Raw genomic sequence first — 21,298 nt, forward strand, 5'->3', positions numbered from 1 at the left:
AATTTTTTTAAAAGTCACTAAAGGGGTTCAACAACAGATTTGAGTAAGCAGAAGAAATAAACAGTGAACTTGAAAATAGGTCCATTGAGATTAACAATCTGAGGAACAGAAAGACAAAAGAATGAAGAAAAATGAACAGAACCTAATAGAGTTGTGGGACACCATTTAGCATTCCACACATTGAGCGCTATAGATCCAGCATATGAGATGGTGACACAATTCTAAAATTTAAGTCCTTTAATAGAATTCTCTAGAGCTTCTCAAAGCCTACCCTGCTATATGTCATTGCTGTGCTGAGTCTGCTTTTTTCTAGGGCTTATATGAGGAAACCTGTCCACTGAGTTCAAAATTATTTTCAAACTAATATTAAGATGTTATTTACCTCTTTCATTGTGTTAACATTTGCAGTGACAATGAAAAAGTAATTATGGGTAGAATGGCTGGTGCCTTAGGCACCAAATTGGTACAAGTGAATGTTGTATTCTTAAATTAATATTTTTTTTATTTTTAAAGAATCTTTAGATTACATAAATGTTACATAAAAAATAAAAGAATTCCCATATGCCCCACTCCCTCCACATCCCACACTTTCCCACAGTAACAACATCCTTAATTAATGTGGTACCTTTGTTACAATTGATGAACTCCTATTGAAGCATTGCTACTAACCATGGGCTACGGTAATTTACATTACAGTTTACACTCTGTCCCACACAATTTTGTAAGTTACAACAAAATATACAGTTGCCTGTATCACATATCATGCAGAACAAATTCAATGTCCTGACAATGCCCCCATATTATACCTATTCTTCCCTCTCCCATCCCTCAGAACCTCTGGTGGCCACTGACTTACATCAATGATAAGAGTTCTTCCATTGCTAGAATAATAATGTCTATAGTAGAATAATAATGTCTATTTTAGTCCACTGTTCATTCCCCAATCTTGAAGATTTGGGGATGGTGATTCCCGCTCTGCTTTTAATTGAGAGGGGGCTTAGATCCCGTGGGGCAGATGAATGGAACTATCTTGCTTGCAGTTGCAGATACTTTTTGTTCTGTGGGACAGGCATTGTCCATCATCATCTCCTTGTTAGTTGCCCTGAGTGAGTCCAATGAACTGAAGAGCAGCTGCAACTCTGCTGAAATTCAGAACTCAACTGGCACATGGATAAACCAAAGGTTTAGGTCTCTGGGACATATATTTATCAAGTATTGTGCACTAGGCACCAAAAGGGGAAAAAAATTAAGCCAGTTTAAGATAAGAATGTCATTGATGAAGCAATAAAAATCATGGATATGATTCAAATCTCAACCTTGTAGTCTTTTTAACATTCTGTGTCACAAAATGGGAAGTGTTTTCACAGAACACTATTTTATCTTAAAAAAGCACTAAACAAACAATGGTGATTCAGACTTTGGTATCTGGTAGACTTTTTCTCACAAATGAATGAAGTGAAGCTATTATTTCAAGGAAAAGTTGACAATAATTGTTACCAATGATAAAATTCTAGCTTACAAGTGAAATTCAGAATTTAAAAAAAAATTTAAAGATATCAAACCACCATAATCTTGATATCTTCCCAATACATTGACATTTTTAATGAGATCAGTGGTGATATTAATGAAAGTGATTTGATTTTATATAATGAAATATATCAACATTTGGGAAATCTGCATAATTCAGTGAACCAATATTTTTCAAACGACCAATACATAATGCTACAAATTATGCATGTGTAGTTGAATATATCAAAGAATAAAATAGACCACTAGATTTTAACACAATAGAGTACAAAAAGTTCATTGATATGGCTTCAGAATCTACATTGGAACCATGTTTTAAGAAATTTCCACTTGCAAAATTTTGGTGTATCAAGAAAATTATCCACATTTTCTGAAAAGGTTATTAAAATACCCTTCTCTTTCCAATTACCTATCTGTGTAATGCTGAATTTTCTTCATATACTCCAGCCAAAACAATACATTGCAACAGATTGATGCAGAAACAGATGTAAGAATCTGTGTTCTAAGAAGTTAATCATTAAAGAAATTTATTTTTAAAAATGTAAAATGGCACTACTCTTCTTACTAATTTGTTTTGGAAAAAATTAAACATTAAAATATGTTTTTACAGTAATATATAGTGTATTTATTATTATTATTTTTAAATAAGAATTTTTGCTTAATGTCTCTAATTTTAATTTTTTTTAAAGATTAATTTTTATTTCTCTCCCATTCCCCCTCCCGCCCCAGTTGTCTGTTCTATTCGCTGCATGTTCTTCTTTGTCTGCTTCTGTTGTTGTCAGCAGCATGGGAATCTGTGTTTCGTTTTGTTGCATCATCTTGCTGTCAGCTCTCTGAGTGTGTGGTGCCTTTCCTGGGCAGGCTGTACTTTCTTTCACGCTGAGCGGCTCTCCTTATGGTACGCACTCCTCGCGCATGGGGCTCCCCTACGCAGGGACATCCCTGTGTGGCACGGCACTCCTTACGTGCATCAGCATTGTACATGGGCCAGCTCCACACGGGTCAAGGAGGCCCAGGGTTTGAACCGCAGACCTCCCATGTGGTAGACAGACACACTAACCACTGGGCCAAGTCCGCTTCCCTCTAATTTTAATTTTTAATTCTCAACTATCAATAGATACAGGCCTCACAACCAAAGTTCATTGGGATCTTCAACAATTTTTAAGAATATAAAGAGGTCCTAAGATAAAAAATTTGGAGAACCTGTGCTGTGTTCACCTCCACGCTTCCTACAATTGGTTTCTGCCTTCTGGGGAAAGAAGATGGAGGGGTAGAAGAGATATTGAAGACTGATAGTATCCCAATTGCAGCCAAAGTGGGAGAGAGGATGACACACCACAGCAGTGAAATTCTCTAGCTTCACATACTCCTTGTCAAACCATTCCTTGTCTTTTATGGCACTAAAGTCCTGAGGGAAAAATGGACTCCCCTAAAGATCCAGATACTGGAACAATGGCAATGTGAAAGTAGGTGTGGTGGAGCAAATGAAAGGATTTTAGTGCTTCTCTACACTCCATTCAAACATGTTGCTGCTGGCCAAGACCCAAACAAATTTAAGAAAAGTGGAGGTATTAAATGAATAATCAATACTGAAAAGAAATTATCTGATTTCAATTTACGTCTCCATACCCTTAGGCAAACATGCTATGAGTTTTGAATACTCTGGTAGGTACTTTCTCCTGACCCAGCTATAGAAATAAGGAAATGATAATCACAGGTTTTCAAGGCACAGGCAAATTCTTAAGACCAGAATTCAGATTTTCTTAGATGACTATCAGGCAGTATTTGGTCATCTGTTTAATCAGCTAAGAGCTAAGTATATTAACCATGATTTGGTGCATTTATGGTCAAGAAAAAGTTGTATTGGATTTTTTAAAAGCAAATTTAGATAGATAAGGATCTACTACTAAGTTACAGTCTCCTTCAGAACATCTATCTCAAATTCTTTTCTCATTTAAAAATGGACCTAATATTTTCAGTCTAGAAAACAAATTATTGTTAAATCAGTGTATGGTAAGGCATTTCAGTAAATTGATAATGTTTCAGTAATTCCAAGAACATAAAAATCATACTGAATCATACTAATGTATGTGAAATGGCTTTACTTTCCAAAAGATTCCAAAGTGGTTTAAAGAAATAAAGACCTCCAGTAAAAGTAACCATTAGGTTATTATAAATGACAGCATTATTGTATTGTATTTTTTGGTACGTAACTCCCCTTTTTACTTCTTATAGATTCTATATTGCAATAGCATAAAAAGTAATGAGAAATCTATGGTTTTGAAATATAATATATAAAAATATAATTGGTAGCAAATACAACAAATAGGTAGAGGAATGGAGAAGTATAGGATCAGTGTACGTGTGTGCTACTTAAGTTGGTATCAAATCAAATGTAATTGTTATAGATTTAGGATATTAAGTTTTAGCCTCCTAGTAACCATAAAGAAAATACATGAAAAATACATACATAAGTAAATGAGAAGGGACTCAAATGCTATACTCCAACACACACACACACATACACAAATAAATATGAAGAAGATATTAATGGAAGACTTGAGGGACAAAAAAAAAAAGGTATAAGGCTTACAAAGACCAAATAACAAAATGCCAGTTGTTACTATGAATGTAAATGGATTAAATTCCTCAGTCAAAAGGTATAAATAGGCAGAATGGAATTTTTAAAAAGCATGGTCCAACTATAGGCTGTTTATAAGAGACTTATCTTAAATTCAAAGGAACAAGTATGTTGAAAGTGAAAGGATGGAAAAGAATATACTATAGTAATAGTAACCAAAAGAGATCTGGAATAGCTATACTAATATCAGATAAAATAAAGTAGAAGTTTAAAACTGTTATGATGGACAAAGAAGGTCACTATATAATGCTAAAGAGGTCAATTCAACAAGAAGACATAACAATTACAAATATATATGCACCTAATGGCAGAGACCAAATATATGAGGCACATATTGACATGACTGAAGGGAGAAATAGATGACTCTACATTAATAGGAGGAGAATTCAATACACCACTTTCAATAACAGAATATCTAGATACCCCTCTCAATTTAGAGGTGGAGTGGACATCACCATCCCAAGTCCTCAGGATAGGGGAATAAAATATGGATTAGAGTGGACTTACTGGTATTCTACTATAGAATTATTGTGACTGGCAATGGAAAAAACTATCATTGATGTGGACACAGTGGACACAGGAGTTGCTGAGGGCAGGGAGAGGGAAGAAGAGGTGTGATATGGGGGCATTTTCAAGACTTGGAGTTGTCCTGAGTGATATTGGAGGGACAGATGCTGGACATTATATATCCTGCCACAACCCACTGAATGCACTGGGAGAGAGTGCAAACTACAATGTAAACTATAATCCATGCTGTGTAGCAGTGCTCCAAAATGCATTCATCAAATGCAACGAATGTGCCACACTGAAGAAAGAGGTTGTTGATGTGGGAAAAGTGGAGGGTGGGGTTTGGGGGAGTGGGTGTATATGGGAACCTCTCATATTTTTTAATGTAACATTTTTTTTTTTTAAGATTTATTTATTTATTTAATTTCCCCCCCTCCCCTGGTTGTCTGTTCTTGGTGTCTATTTGCTGCGTCTTGTTTCTTTGTCCGCTTCTGTTGTCGTCAGCGGCACGGGAAGTGTGGGCGGCGCCATTCCTGGGCAGGCTGCTCTTTCTTTTCACGCTGGGCGGCTTTCCTCACGGGCGCACTCCTTGCGCGTGGGGCTCCCCCACGCAGGGGACACCCTTGCGTGGCACGGCACTCCTTGCGCGCATCAGCACTGCGCATGGCCAGCTCCACACGGGTCAAGGAGGCCCGGGGTTTGAACCGCGGACCTCCCATGTGGTAGACGGACGCCCTAACCACTGGGCCAAAGTCCGTTTCCCTTTAATGTAACATTTTATGTGATCTATGCATCCTTAAAAAAGATAATAATTTTTAAAAGAATATCTAGACAGATCAATAAGGAAATAGAAGACTTGAACAACACTATTAACCAACTAGAACTATGAGACATATATAGAACACTTCACCCAATAGCAACAGAATATATATTCTTCCCTAGTGAACGCAGGTCATTTTCAGGATAGACCATAGTTGAGTCTCAAAACAAGTCACAATACAGTTAAAATTATTGAAATCGTAGAATGTATCATCTGTGACCACAAAGGAATGGAGCTAGAAATCAATAACAGGGAAAACTAGAAAATTCACAAATATGCAGAAATTAAACAGCACAATATTAAACAACTGCTAAGTCAAAGAAGAAATTACAAGGGAAGTTAGGGAATATCTTGAAGTTAAAACAAAAGGACAACATACTAAAATGGGATGCAGCAAAGGCAGGGCTGAGAGGGAAATAAATATGTCTAAATGTTTACATTAAAAAAGAAGAAATATCTTAAATCAAAAATATAGCTTCACAATTGGAGGATCTAGAAAAAGGAGAGAAAACTAAACACAAATTGAGCAGAAGTAATGAAGTAAAGATTAGACCAGAGATAAATGAAACAGAGATCAAAATAATAGAATGAATGAAAACAAAAGTTAGGGGTTTGAAAAGAGCAATAAATCAGACAAGATTTAGCTAGTTGGACAAAGAAAAAAGAGAGAGAATGCAAATAAATAAAATCAGAAATGAAAGAAGGGACATTACTATTGACCTCACAGAAATAAAAAAAGGATTATGAGTATGCTATGAACAACTGTACACCAACAAATTGGTAACTTAAATGAAATGGGAAAATTCCTAGAAAAACACAAACTACCAAAAATGACTCAAGGAAATATAAATGATCTTGACAGACCAATAACAAGAGATTGAATCAGTCACCAAAAGCTTTCCAACAAAGAAAATGGCTTCACAGGACCAAATGGCTTCACAGGGAAATGTTACCAAAAATCCCAAGGAGAATTAACACCAATTCTGCTCAAATTCTTTTTTAAAAATTGAAGATGATGGAACACTTCTTTAGTCAAAGAAGACAAAATTACCCTAATACCAAAGCCAGATAAAAGTTGCCACAATAAAATTACAGACAAATAACGCTTACAACTATAGATGCAAAAATCCTCAAGAAGTAGTAGCAAACTAAAACCATCAACACATTAAAAGAATTTTGTACCATGATCAAGTGGGATTTATCTCAGGTATGCAAGCATGGTTCAACATAAGAAAATAAATTAATATCATATACCATATTAACAAAATGAAGAAAAAACACAAACACAGTCATCACAATGATGAAGAAATGTCTATGACAAAAACCAGCACTCATTCTTGATTTTTAAAAGGCATCCAAATTGGAAAGGAAAAAGTAAAACTTTCCCTATTTGAAGATGACATGATCCTATATACAGAAAATCCTGAGAAATCCACATACCAAAAAAAGCTACTACAGCTAATAAATTCAGCAAACCGGCAAGGTACAATACCAAGATGCAATGATCAGTGGTGTTTCTATACACTAGTAATCTTAAGTGGAAGTTAAGGAAAAAATTCCATTTATAATTACAACTAAAAGAATCAAATATCTAGGAATAAATCTAACCAAGGATGTCAAGGACTTGTAGACAGAAAACTAAAAAACATTGCTAAAAGAAATGAAAGAATAATAAATAAATGGAAGGACATTCCATGCTCGTGGATTGGAATCCAAAATATCATAAAGGTGTCAATTCTACCAAAAGTGATCTTTAAATTTAATGCAACCCAATCAAAATTCCAACAGCCTTCTTTGCAGAAATATAAAAGCTAATTATCAAATTTATATGGAAGTTAGGGTCCCTGAATAGTCAAAAATATCTTGAAAAAGGACAGACTTGGAGGACTCATACTTGCCAATTTTAAAACTATTACAAAGCTACAGTAATCAAAACAGCATGGTACTAGCACAAGGCCAGAAATATAGACCAGTTGAATCAAATGCACAGTTCAGAAATAAACTCTCAATTGATTTTTACAAGGATGCAAGTCCACTCAATGGAGAAAGAGTACTCTCTTCAACAAATGGTGCTGGGAAAACTGAATATGTATATGTAAAAGAATGAAGGTGGACCTCTACCTCACACCATATACAAAAATTAACTCAAAATAGATCAAAGACCTAAATATAAGAAGCACAACTATGAAACACCTAGAGGAAAACATAGGGAAGTATTCTTGGGACTTTGCATTAGGCAAATGTTTTAGACTTTACACTCAAAACTCATATTATCTATTATTAAAAGAAATATCTATTATCTATTATCTATTATTAGAAGAAATAATAGATAAAGGGGACTTCATCGAAATTAAAAACTTTTCTGCATCAAAGAAACAACATAAAAGTAATGACAACCTACAGAATGGGAGAAAATATATGGTAATTACATGTCTGATAAGAATTTTATTTCCAGGAAACTTAAAGAAATCCTACAACTCAACAAAAATAAAAAAACTGAAAATGAGCAAAAGACATGAATAGGCAAATGGCTAGATATACAAATGGCCAGAAGCACATGAAAAAATGTTCAACATGATTATCCATTAGGGAAATGCACATCAAAATGACAATAAGATGCTATTTCATACCCACTAAAATGGCTACTATGCAAACATGAAAGTAACAAAATTGGAAAGGATGTGGAGATATAGAAACACTTGTTCATGGTTAGTAGGAATGTAAAATGATGCAGAGGCTGTGGAAAACAGTTTGATTGTTCCTTAGAAAGTTAAGGATAGTATCATCACATGACCCTACAATCCCACTTCTGGGTATATACTCTTAAGGAATTGAAAGCAGACTCTTGAATAGATATTTGCACATCAATGTTCATACTGGCATTATGTCAAAAGATGGAAGCAACCTAAGTATCCATCAAAAGGGAAGCAGATGTGCTCAAGCAATTGGGCTTCTGCCTACCACACAGGAGGTCCCTGGTTTGGTTCCTCGTGCCTCCAAGAAGACAGCAAGCTGGCACAATGGGCAGGTACAGCAAGTTGACACAACAAGAGACACAAGATGGAAAACATAATGAGAGACATAGAGAAGCAAGGAACCAAGGTGCTGAGGCAATTAGGCACCTCCCTCCCACAACAGAGGTCCTGGATTTGGTTCTTGGTGCCTCCTAAAGAAATAAGGAAGACAAATGGACACAGCAGTGCAGATAATGAGGGGGTAGGGAGAAATAAATACATAAATCTTTTTTTAAAAAGTATCCATCAACAGATGAAAGGATATACAAGTGTGGTATAAAGAGACAATAAAATAACATTCAGCCTTAAAAAGGAATGAATTTTTGATACATGAGACGACATAGATAAACCCTGAAAAACTCATGTTGAGTGAAATAAACCAGAAACAAAAGGGCAAATATTGTATGATCTCACTGGTATTAAATAATTAAAATAAGTGAATTCAGAGAGTCAGAAGCTAAAATACAGGTTACCAGGGACGAGGGTGGAGGGAGGAAATGGAGAGTTAATGCTTAATTGATAGAGCTTCCATTTAGGGTGTTGGGAAAATTTTGGTAATGGGTAATGATGATATTAGAATATTGTGAATATAACTCCACTGGATTATATATTTGAATGTCGCAAAAAGGGGAGATATTAGTTATATGTGTTGCTTAAGTAATTTTTGAAAACCACAAAATTGTTCAAGACAGTGAACTCTAATGTAGTTGTATAATTATAATAATATTATTTCATCTGTTGTAACAAAGTTACCACACTAATGCAAAGTATAAAAAAAAAACCAGGGTAAACTGTAAGTGTGAGGGGTGTAAATGAGAACTCTGTATTTTCTGCATATTTTTTCTGAAAATCTACAACTTCTCCAATTTTTAAAAGAAAATGAATTAGCTAACATATGATTTGGAACAACTGGTTAAACATTTTGAAAAAATGTTATGTTAGGTCCCTTCCTCACAGTCATTCAGAATAAAACACTCTAAGAATTAAGCAGCCCTTAGTGCTTTAAAAAAAAAAAATAAGAGAGTTGCTTTCATGATCTTAGGGTAGAAGACTTTCTTTCTTAAGCAAGATTCAAATTCAGAAGCCATAGAGAAAAATATTGATTTCATAAATATTATAAAATTTCCCTTAGCAAAAAAAAAAACCAACACAAAATTAACAGTTTTTAAAAGATAAATAGCAATCTGGGAGAAATCCACTTAACACAGCATACATAAACACAAGATTTTTAGAGATTTTACAAATCAATAAGAAACAGAGAAATAAGAGCCTGGGAAGATGGCATCAGAATGGCTTGGGGGGATGCACCTCTGCTGCAAAATAGGAGAGAAAGCACAGAAGTTGTCTGATGGAGCTGTTTTGGGGACCTGCAGACCAGGAGAGTGCTACACACATTGTCCAGAAGAGACTGGGGACAGCGAGATGAAGAGACCAAAGGGAAAACCATGAGTTGATGCCCCCACAGCTGGGAATGCCACCCATTTCTCACCCCTGAGGAAAACAGCTTTGGAAAAACCTGAACGGTCAATGAAGAGGGGAAAGAACATATTCTTCCTTGGGAAGAAGGAGGGTGCAACTGAGGGCTGAGTATGGATTCCTTTTGGTGACTATAACAACCATAACACAAATAGCTGGTTCAGAAGAGCTAGTTAGTGGAAATTAAAGAAGTCATCTCTTTGGAAAGATTTGTCAAAGAGCGGCATGTGCTGGGTAGCTGGAAAAATGAAGGTCTTCCTTTTCTATGCCCCATCAATGACTCCCTGCCCCTGTTTTGATAACTTAAAACAGGGCAATCTTAAAGTTGTAGAAAAAGTTGAATTACCAAGAGCTGCCAAACAAAACCACTAGGCAAGAGAAGAAATTCATCACCAAAGTAAAATCACCAACATAATAAGATGCTTAGATATCAACAAAAAATAACAAGACATACTAAAAAACAGAAAAATATGACCAAGCCAAAAAAAACAAACCAAGAACTCAGATAAAACACAGAATTTAAGAAAACTAATCAATGATCTTTACACAAACCTTAATCAATTTAAGGAAATGAGGGAAAATATTAAAGGAATAAAGGATATTAAGATGACACTATGAGCATAAAGAACAGATTGAAAGCTACAAAGAAAAGCAACAGAGCTTATGGGAATGAAAGACAAAATTGATGAGATTAAAAATACATTGGAGTGTGATGGAGTTGGACTCAGATGTGACCTTTCTACACATGCCTCATCTGTTACTTTTACTGGACCTGTGGTTGGTGCTGGGGTTGGTGTATACTCAGGAGACCTGAATCTCTGGACTGTCCATGTGACAGCCAGGCCCTGAACCTCAGCAGACTTCCAACTCCTACCCGCTAGTTTATTGGACTTACCCTGGCCAGGTAACAGGGAGGTGAACAAGGTCAACCACCACACCAGGGAGCCAAGAGTGCCTTCAACTGCAAGCAGGAGAATTGAATCCATCACCCATGTGGAATCTAAGCCCCCTCTTGATATAGAGGGGGAGTGGACATAACCATCCCAGGGTCCACAGGACGAAGGAATAGAGTATGGATTAGAGTGGACTTACTGATGTTCTACTACAGAACTATTGTGATTAGTAATGGAAGAAATTTGAGTATTGATGTGGAGAAAGTGGCCACGGTAGCTGCTGAGGGTAGGGAAAGGGAAGAAGAGATATGATGTGGGTGCATTTTCAGTATTTGGAGTTGTCCTGGGTGGTACTGCAGGGATAGATGCTGGACATTGTATATCCTGCCATGGCCCACTGGGTGGACTGGGGGAGAGTGTAATCTACAATGTAAACCACTATTCATGTGGTGCAGCAGTGCTCCAAAATGTATTCACTAAATGCAATGAATGTTCCACGATGATGAAAGAGGTTGTTGATGTGGGAGGAATGGGGTGAGGTGAGTGATGGGTATATGGGGACCTCATATTTTTTTAATGTAACACTTTAAAAAAGGGGGAGGAAATACATTGGAGGCTCCCATCTCTCCCCAGCACCATCTGTGCCCCTCCTCCCCTCCCTTCTCCCCATCCCCTGCTTCACCTCTCCCTTCACCAATCCCTCCCCTCTTAGGAACCCAAGCCCCCCTCCCTCTCAGCTCATACCCCCACATGTGTCCACAGCTCCACCTCTGCCCCACCCCCAATTCCTGCCCTGCAAACATCCAGGAGCTGCCCTGCCCCTTCTCCAACCGTGCCCTCAGCTACTCCCAGGGGAGCGGGACATGGAGATGCCCCAGCTGCTTTTCTGGCTCTTCCTGCTGGGGTGTCCCAGGTACCCAACTGCAAGTGTTGAGTGTATTTTTGGAAATTTTACAAAAAATTTAATTCAAGTAATTCATGGATATATAGAACAAGAGCTATGGTTCCCATTCAATCTGTCTGAATATCTGCCTGTTGGTTTTCATCCTGATTCTGCTTTTTATGGAATTCCTCAGAAGCTATCATCATTATTGCTGCCTCCTTGGGAATTGCGTCATTGGCTATTTTCTTCTGGAGCTCTGTGCTTCCTGTAAAGCCTCAAATATATCAAGTGAATTTACAGCAAATTTTGGGGAAGATCAATATCTGCATGGAGCAAAATGCGATACTTCCAGAAAAAATAATCAATTTGGAAAAGAAGATCAATGAATCAAAGAAATAGATTCAAGAAACAAAGAGGAACAATAATATTCTCTCTGAGGAAGTAAATAAATTTAAGGTTAACATCCAAACTGTGGAGGGGAGAAATGAAATGCTGGGCAACATCCTTGGGTGGATACGAGCTACCCTGCAGAGTGAGAGACTTCAGAATGCCTACAATCAGGACCTGATTTTGGAAAAAGAAAAAATCATAGCAGACTTGAAACGCTTTATTTGAAGACTACTTCTGATATGAATGGGGTCCAAAATGCCATTCATGAAGCCAAAATCATTGAGGCAAAAGCTAAGACAGAACAGGAGAAGGTGTGGAAGGAAAATGCTGAGCTAAAGGCCAAGGGGAGAAGTTATAGCAGGAAATTGAACACCAGAGGAAAGAGTACTCTGACCTTCAGGAATAAATCATTGTCTTAGAAAAGACCCAGAAAGATTTGCAAGGAGCTCAGTCTGAAAAAATCAATTATATGGCCGCTTTGACTAATTGCATTTCCCAGTTGAGGAGTGTCTCTGAAAGTGCATTTGAGGACAATCACACAGACTTGCATGGAGAACTGTCAGGTGATATGAACACAAAGATGAAATTTCAAATGATACAGATGATGGATGTGTCCCAGGCAAAAATGGTCATCTCAGCAGCTGAGGATGATATGAAACAATTAAAATGTCAGCTGAGCACTTTGATGTCCACTAACTATAAGCTGCAAGAACAGAAAGAGGACTTGGAAGAGGATTGCCACTTATTGAGGTCTGTGAAAGCTGCAACAGAAGCAGAATGCAAAACCCTAAGGCTGAAAGTGGAGATTCTTGAAAACAGCTTTGAGTCAAGGAGGATGGCCACCAAAGAGAAGCTGGAACAGAAACCACATGAGCAGCATGAATGCCACTTGCAGCTTTTAGAGGAATAGGGAAAAGCAAAGGTGGTGGCAGAGGAAGTCAAGTACTACATGCAAAGAATTGAAGAAATGGAAAAACATCTGCAGCAAACAGAGAGCTCATTGAGACAACAGGTTGCTCTTCATCAGGAGAAAGCTCATGACAGCTGGCTCAAAATGCATGCTTTAGAGAGGGCATTGGTTGAACAGATCAGGGAGGCTGCTTACTTGAAACATAGACTGGAAATATCCCAGAAACATAAGAAACTGGTGCCGGGAAGGCCTGATGTGGACGCCCCTCCACAGAGAGATCCAGGACCTGGTGCAGCTCCCCTGAGGAACAGCAGCTCTGGAAGCTCATTCCCTGCTGGGTGGACAGAGGAGGGCAAGGTTAATATGGCTGCAAGGGGTCCCCCTCCTTTTCCAGGACCTCCCTTCATGCCCCACTCCATGGGAGGCCCTCCACTGCCAATGCTGAGACAGGATCCACCTCCTTTGCCCTGGGGGCCTCTTGGACCTCCCCCACGGCCTCCCCCTCCACATTTGGACATTTATATTGATGTCTGAAGAGACCTCAAAGCAGTCAGCAGACTGCAGTCATAATAGTTTGAAAGAGAGTTAGATCTACATTATGGTCTGAAGGTTTTCTCTCCCTTTCCTCTCCCTTTCAACTTTCCTAGATGTTTACCCTAATAAACTTATTTTACTTATTTTAAAAAAATACATTGGAGGCATATAACAGTAGATTTAAAATGGTAGAAGAATGAATAAGTGAAATTGAGGACAAAACATCAGAACTTGAAAAGATAGGGGATCAGACGGAAAAAAGAATGGAAAAAATTGAACAGGATCCAGGGAATTCAATGACAACACAAAACACACAAACAAAAGAAGAGAACAGAAAGGGGGCAGAAAAAATATTTGAGGAAATACTGACTAAAAATTTTCCAACCCTTAGGAAGGACATGAATATCAATATTCAAGAAGGACAACATACTCCAAACAGAATAGATCTGAATAGACCTACTCTGAGACATCTACTGTTCAGAATGTCAAATGTCAAAGATAAAGAGAAGACTCTGAGTGCAGCAAAAGAAAAGCAATGTATCACTTACAAAAGTGCCTCAAACAAGCCTAAGTACTGATCTCTCATCAGAAACCATGGAGGTAAGTAGGCAGTGGTATGATATATTTGAGGTAGTGAAAGAGAAAAACTGCCATCCAAGAATTCTTTATCCAGCAAAACTATCTACTCTTCAGAAATGAAGGTGAGTTTAAAGTCCTCACAAACAAAAACTGCAAGAGTCTGTTATCAAGAGACAAGATCTACAAGAGATATTAAAGGGTGTGTTACAGCCTGAAAGGAAGAGACAAGAGTGAGAGGCCTGGAGAAGAGTATAGAAATGAAGATTATAAGTAAGAGAAACTGAAAGGGTTAAAAGATGGACAATAGTAAGATATGACAAAAGAAAGACAAGGCGTAAAATGGATGAAGTAAGTAATGCCTTTAGAGTAGAAGCACTGAATGTTAATGGATTGAACTCCCCAGTCAAAAGACATAGACTGATAGCATGGATAAAAAACAATAAGCCATTTATTAATTGTCTATAGAGACTCACTTTAGATGCAAAGACACAATTAAGTTGAAAGTAAAAGGTTGGAAAAAGATATTCCACGTTAATAGTAACACACAAAAAAAGCTGAAGTAGCAAAACTAGTATCAGACAAAATAAATTTAAAAGCAAAACTGTTATGAGATGAAGAAGATCACTTTGTGTTAATAAAAGGGACAGTTCACCAAGAAGAAATAAGAAGGGAAGCAGATGAGGCTCAAGCAATTAGGTCCCCCCCTACCACATGGTAGGTCCTGGGTTCAGTTCCCAGTGCCTCCTGGAGAAGATGAGCAAGACAAAAAGCTGGAATGATGGGCAGGCAAGGTGCGCTGATGCAACAAGATGATGCAACAAGGAGACACAAAGAAGAAAAACCAAGGAGAGACATAACAAAGCAGGGAGCTGAGGTGGCTCAAGTGATTGAGCACCTCTCTGCCACATACAAGGTCCCAGGTTTGGTTCCCAGTGCCTCCTAAAGAGAAGACAGAGAGCAGACAGTGAACACAAACAACAAGGTGGAGGGGAATAAATAAATAAATTTTTTAAAAACGAGAAATAACAATGATAAATACTGATGCACCTAATTTAGGTGCCCAAAAATACATGAGACACATACTGGTAAAACTAAAGGAAGAAACAGACATCTCTACAATAATAGTGGAAGATTCAACAAGTCACTCTCAGGATTAGATAGAACATCTGGACATAGGATAAACAAGGAAAATGAGAGCTTGAATAATATAATAAATGAGCTAGAGCCAGAAAACATTTATAGAGCTTATACCCTTTTAAAACAGCAGGATATACATTCTTCTCAAGTGCTCATGGATCTTTCTGCAGGACAGACCATATGTTGGGACATAAATCAGACCTCAATAAATTTTAAAAACATAGAAATTATGCAAAACACTTTCTCTTTTCATAAAGGAGGAAGTTGGAAATTAATAACATGCAGAAAAAGGGATAATTTACAAATATATGGAGATTAAACAATACACCCTTAAATAATTAGCAGTTTAAAGAAGAAGTTGCAAGAGAATTTAGCAAATATCTGGAGATGAATGAAAATGATAACTGAAAACAGTGATGCTAACTGACATTTTCACATCGATGTTCAAAGCAGTGTTATTCACAACTGCTAAAAGATGGAAACAATCCAGGTGTCCATCAAATAATGAATGGATAAACAAAATGTGGTATATACATACAATGGAATACTATTCAGTTGTAAGAAGACAAGAAATTGGGACACATGAGAACAAAGATGAAGCTTGAGGACATTATGCTAAGTGAAATAAGCCAGATACAGAAGGACAAATATTGTATTGTCTCACTAATATGAACCTAATATGAAGAATAAACACAGAGTTAAAACCTAGACTAAAGGTTACAAGGAAATAGGATGAGGACTGAGAATGGGTACTGATGCTTATTGTATGTAAAATTTTCAATTAGCTTGACTGTAAAAGTGTGGAAATGGATAGAGTTTGTGGTATAACATAGTATAGTGAGTTTAATTAACATGGCTGTTTTATAAAAGGGGATTGTAACTGAAAGAGGTAATCTAGGTATGTAAATGTCAATTGAGGAAAGCTAGAGAATTATCTAGGCACTGAATAACACAGAGAACCCAGAGGTGGATGGGGATTGTGGTTAATAATACAAATACAATGTTTTTCTATGAACTAGAACAAATGTATGTCACTATTACAAGGTGATAAGAATATAGTGATGCATGGGGAAAATACAATTAATGTAATTTATGGACTATAGTTAACAGCAATATTGTAATATTCTTGCATCAATTTCAAAGAAGGTACTATATCAACATTAAGTTTTAATAAGAGGGAGGAATGGGATTTTTTCTTTTGGGCTAAGGAAAACATCAAAGGTTTACTGGGACAATGATTGCACAACTCTATGATGAAAGTGAAAACCCCTGCATATGCACTTTGAATAGAATGTACAAGGCATGGTACTATATATCACAGTGAATCATGTAGTAGAAGATGGACTGTAGTTAACAGTATAAATATGAGTGTTTCCTCACGAACTATAACACATGTATAATACTAATATATATGTTAATAATAGGTGTTTATAACAGTTTGAGATTATTTTACAAATCCAAAAAGAGAAAGATTATGTTTTTTGTAAACTAATCTCTTCCTCTGGCTATGATACCTTCTGATTGCATTAAATTCAGCTGAGTTGTCTTTGATTAGATTATCTGTTAAGATTAGGGCTTTTGGTTTGAGTACATTAGTGGGTGTGACTCAGGTTGAGTCTCTGCCCCCTTGCTGGGTCTGTTATAAATGGACTCTTACACAGACAGACACACAGGAAGGGATAGCTTTGTCATTTTTTATCCTGCCATGTGACAGAAAAGAAAAAGCTCAAACAACTGAAGCCCAGATGAAAGTTAAGCCATTTTGCCTGATAGTTTACAGCTGAGATTGGGAAGAAAGCAGAATAACCAAGACTGATATAGGAGGCCCAGAAAGAAACAAGCCCTATGCCTGGAGAGAGAGGACAACAGGATCGCTTAAGCATGAAGCCTCAAGAGACTGGGCCCATGGAGTCTCAAGAGGAAGAGGAAGCCCAGAGAGAAAGGCAGAGACCAGCCAGAGATCAGTGACCATCTTGCTTCAACATGTGGCAACTGACTTTGATGAGAAAGCAATCTTCAGTTGGACTTTTTTATGGCCTTGTAACTATAAGATTTTACTCCCAAATAAATACCCTTTATATAAAAGCCAGAAGATTTCTGGTACTTTGCACTGGCAGCCATTTGGCAGAATGGAAAAAATATACCAAGTGTACACTATGGACCATAGTTAGTGGTAAATAGTCTGATCATGTTTTTTCATAAACTGTAACAAGTGTTCAACAACAATGCAAATTGTTGGTGGAGGGTGATGGATGGGAATTCTGCACATTACACATGATTGTTTTGTAAGCTCACAACTTCTCTATTAAAAAAATGGGGAAGCAGATGTGGCTCAAGTGATTGAGCGCCCACCAACTACATGGGAGTCCCTGGTTCAGTTCCCTATACTTCCTAAAGAAGAAAATGAGCTGGCATGATGGGCAGGTGCAACAAGATGATGCAACAAGAGACACAAGAAGAGAAACATGAGAGACACAGCAAAGCAGGGAACGGAGGTGGCACAATCAATTAGGTGCCTCCCTCTGACATATTGGGGGTCCTGGGTTCAGTCCCAATGCCTCCTAAAGCAAAGAAGACAAACACACAGCAAGTGCACACAACAAGAGGATGGGGAGAAATAAATAAAATAAATCTTTTTTTTAAAAAGGGTAAAAGATTTGAATTGACATGTTTCCAAAGATGAAATACAAATGGCCCAAAGGCACATACATGAAAAGATGCTCAACATCACTAGTTATGAGGGAAATACAGCTCAAAACTACAATAAGATATCACTTCACACCATACAGAATGGCCATTACTAAATATAAAAAACACCAAACTACAGGTGCTGGGGAAGATGTGAAAAAATAGGAACACTCCTTCATGTTGGTAGAACTATAAAATGGTGCATCCCCTGTGGAAGATAATTTGGTGGCTCCTCGGGAAACTAAATATAGAATTGCCATATCATCTGGCAATCCTGCTACAAGGAATATAATCAGAAGAACTGAAAGCAAAGACATGAATAGATATTTGCACACTGATGTTCACAACAGCATTATTCACAATTGCTAAAAGATGGAAACAACTTATGTCCATTAACTATGAATGGATAAACAAGATGTGGTACATACACACAAGAGAATTCAGTTGTAAAAAAAAATGAATCGGGAAAGCACATGATGACATGAAGTAATCTTGAGGACATTATGTTGAGTAAAATAAGCCAGAGACAAAGGGATGAATATTGTGTTGTTTCACTGATATGAACTAAATTTGATGAATAGACTTATGGAGTTGGACTATGGAGTGTAGGTTGTGGGGAGACCAAATGTGGGTTAAGATAAGGGAGCAGATGCTGGATGTATGTAGAATGTTTAAAAAGGCCAACTATAAATATATTAAATACATTGTGATGGATGGAGTTGATGGTAACACAATATAATGAGTGCAACAAACACTGTTGATTAAAAGAAAAATTGATTGAACCTCTAAATTGAAAAAAATAAAAATATAAGAAACAGAAAGCCAACCCAATATGGAAAAGGGGAAAGCCTCTGAACAGTCAATTCTAGAAAAATAAATATAAATAGTTGATCAATTTATTTGAAAATCTCAAACTAATTAACAATCAAAAAATGCAAATCAAAATAGGATTTTTTTAATCTATCAAATTTCAAAATGTTCAAAGATTGACAATACAAAAAAAACTATGTTGGCACAAGTATGGAGTGTTGGTATTCTTATATTCTATTATGGAAGTTTAAATCAGTGCAAGCGTTTTGGGGTACAATTTAACACCTACCCTTTAAGGCTTAAAGTTTAAGCCATCAATTCCACTGTAGGAATCTAACCCACAGAAGTACATACAAGCATATACAAAGATATATACACAAGGACATTTATTATAGCCTCATTTCTAATGCTTAAAAATGAAAAACCTAGAAATCTATAAGGGAATGATTAAATTAATCTATTAGAAAGAAAATAGTTTCATGGGCTGACATGAAAATTTCTTCAAGTCATATTGATAAGGGCAAAATTTATAAAACATTCATATCAAACAATGATATGTATTTGTATGTGTGCATATATGTATATTAAAAAGTCTGGAAGGGGGAAGTAGATGTGGCTCAAGTGATAGAGCTTCCACCTACCATACAGGAGGGCCTGGGTTTCATCCCTGGGGCCTTTTGGTGAAAAAGGAGAAAAAGTGTGCCTGCACAGCAAGCCAGTGCCAGCATAGCCAGTGCCCTGCGCAAGTGAGTCACACAGCAAGATGAGGATGCATCGAAAGAGAGACAGGGGGAGAGTCAAGGTGAAGTGCAGCAGAAACCAGGAAGTGAGGTGGTGCAATTGACAGGAAACCTCTCTCCCTATCAGAGGTCTCCAGGATTGAATCCCGGTGAATCCTAGAGGAGAGAAAATGAGAAAACAACACAGATAGCAAAAACAGCAGTGGGGGAGAGAGAAGGGGGGGAAAATAAATAAATCTTTTTTAAAAGTCTGGAAGATATACACAAAACTATTAACTCTGATTACCTTTAATTAATGAGGGGAATGGGATGGGAAGAGATGAGATGATAACATATTTTTTGTTCACTTCTGCAAATTTAAAATTCTGTAAAAAAATTACAAAAAGAATGATTTCTTGTGAATGTATTACAATTTTTTTTTAAAGAAGAGATGCTACATGGGAGGAGTTCAAACCTTCTCAGAGCAATAATACTACATAAAAATCAAGGTACTGATAACATACTCATTATTGTCAGCATTCTTTTCCTTCACAACTATCAACACTGATATGTCTTTCATCAGAGAAATTTAAACAAAATTTACAAATAAAATTTCATTTATTCACAGAGCACACCTTTGAGGCAAGGCTGTAATTCCAAAATATAGACATAATAAATGACTTGCCTAAATTCTGAAATAAGCCATGAAATGATACAGAGCCAGAATTCCACTCTCAAAAGAATAAATATATATATATACTAGCTCCCAGAGCAGCACCATAAATAACCCCATCCCCAGGCATTTCAGTCTCTCTCCAAGTAATTGTTTAAATGACTTGCAAACCTTCACTTTGGCTTTAAAAATTGCCTATGTCTGGTAGTCTTTTTAAAGAGATGGCTTTTAAAAGTTTAACATCTACCTTCCAAAGAAAGTATGAGAGTAAGATTTAGTTTTTGTCTTCTACAAGAGAACAACCCTGGAAGAACATAGTGTTTTTCCAAATGACAGCTCTGATCACATTATTTAGCCTAAGATCAGTGACTTAGCAGGAGTTCTCTATAACTACATTATCCTAATTCTGAAAACTTTTTTAAAGGAAATGAAGCATAAAAGATACTGATCTCAATCAGGAAAAGTGATCCAAGTTCTGCTTTTTCTGATAAGTATATGTTTTGTGACCATGTGTATGTCCATCAAGTTTTCTAAACTGCAGATTCCTCATTTGCAAAAGGAAACAAGAATACCTCCCTACCTGACTAAATGTACTGTCTCAACTTCAAAAGTTGCTGTATGAAGTATGAAATTCCATATTAATCCTGAGTCCTCCACATAAACATGTTTCCTGTCCAAAAATGTAAGAAAACATGTTGTTTACTGTATTCAAGCATCTCAGTTTTGGGCACAATAATTTGTTTCTTCTAGACTAACAGCTCTCAATTGCTGTTAAGGCGTGTATGACATTTATTTGTGAGGTGTGTAATGATTTAAAATGACAGTTATTTAAGTCTTTTATAAATTAAAGAGGATTATACTAGAGATGTGACTCAATTCAATATCAGCCATAGCCCTTGTCTGAGTGAACTGCTCCACCCTTCAGTTCTGCTGCTCATGTGATCCTGCTCTTCCTTAACCAAAGACAGAGCTGGATTAAGGTATAGGCTGTTAGGCAGTTATCCAAATGATTAATCTATAAGGGGTGCTGAAATATCACTGAAATAATTAGTAACTATAGAACCAATTAACTCAGATTTCTCAATGTTAATTCTTAC

At 36.9% G+C, this 21,298-nt stretch overlaps 1 long non-coding RNA gene across 1 annotated transcript in view; it reads right to left on the bottom strand.

Annotated features, from left to right (window-relative positions):
* LOC131280063 (uncharacterized) overlaps positions 1–13,356 on the bottom strand; it is a 218,501-nt gene extending 205,145 nt beyond the window's left edge. The window contains exon 1 of the long non-coding RNA XR_011649798.1: positions 13,257–13,356. This is a non-coding gene — a long non-coding RNA (uncharacterized lncRNA). The remainder of the gene's footprint in view (positions 1–13,256) is intronic.
* Positions 13,357–21,298: the final 7,942 nt, after the last annotated feature.

Source organism: Dasypus novemcinctus, chromosome 10 (genome assembly GCF_030445035.2).
Source record: "Dasypus novemcinctus isolate mDasNov1 chromosome 10, mDasNov1.1.hap2, whole genome shotgun sequence".
In the NCBI taxonomy this organism is placed as follows: Eukaryota; Metazoa; Chordata; class Mammalia; order Cingulata; family Dasypodidae; genus Dasypus; species Dasypus novemcinctus.